Raw genomic sequence first — 205 nt, 5'->3', positions numbered from 1 at the left:
GTCCCAAGCTGATCAGCAGAGAGGAGCAGACGTGTGTGCTCACTCGTGGATTGCCTTTGTTTCTCCTCCTGGTGCTCCTGCAGGTCGGCCGGGCACGGGTGGGGAGAGACGTGCACTTTCGCAGCTGCATGTTTCTTGGGGTGCACCAAGAGCCAGGAGAGCAGGAGCAGAGGACTGTCTGCCCCGTGGCCACTTTGGCAGGAAG

This window comes from Caloenas nicobarica, chromosome 1, assembly GCF_036013445.1.
Source record: "Caloenas nicobarica isolate bCalNic1 chromosome 1, bCalNic1.hap1, whole genome shotgun sequence".
In the NCBI taxonomy this organism is placed as follows: domain Eukaryota; kingdom Metazoa; phylum Chordata; class Aves; order Columbiformes; family Columbidae; genus Caloenas; species Caloenas nicobarica.
This window is presented reverse-complemented; position numbering follows the sequence as displayed.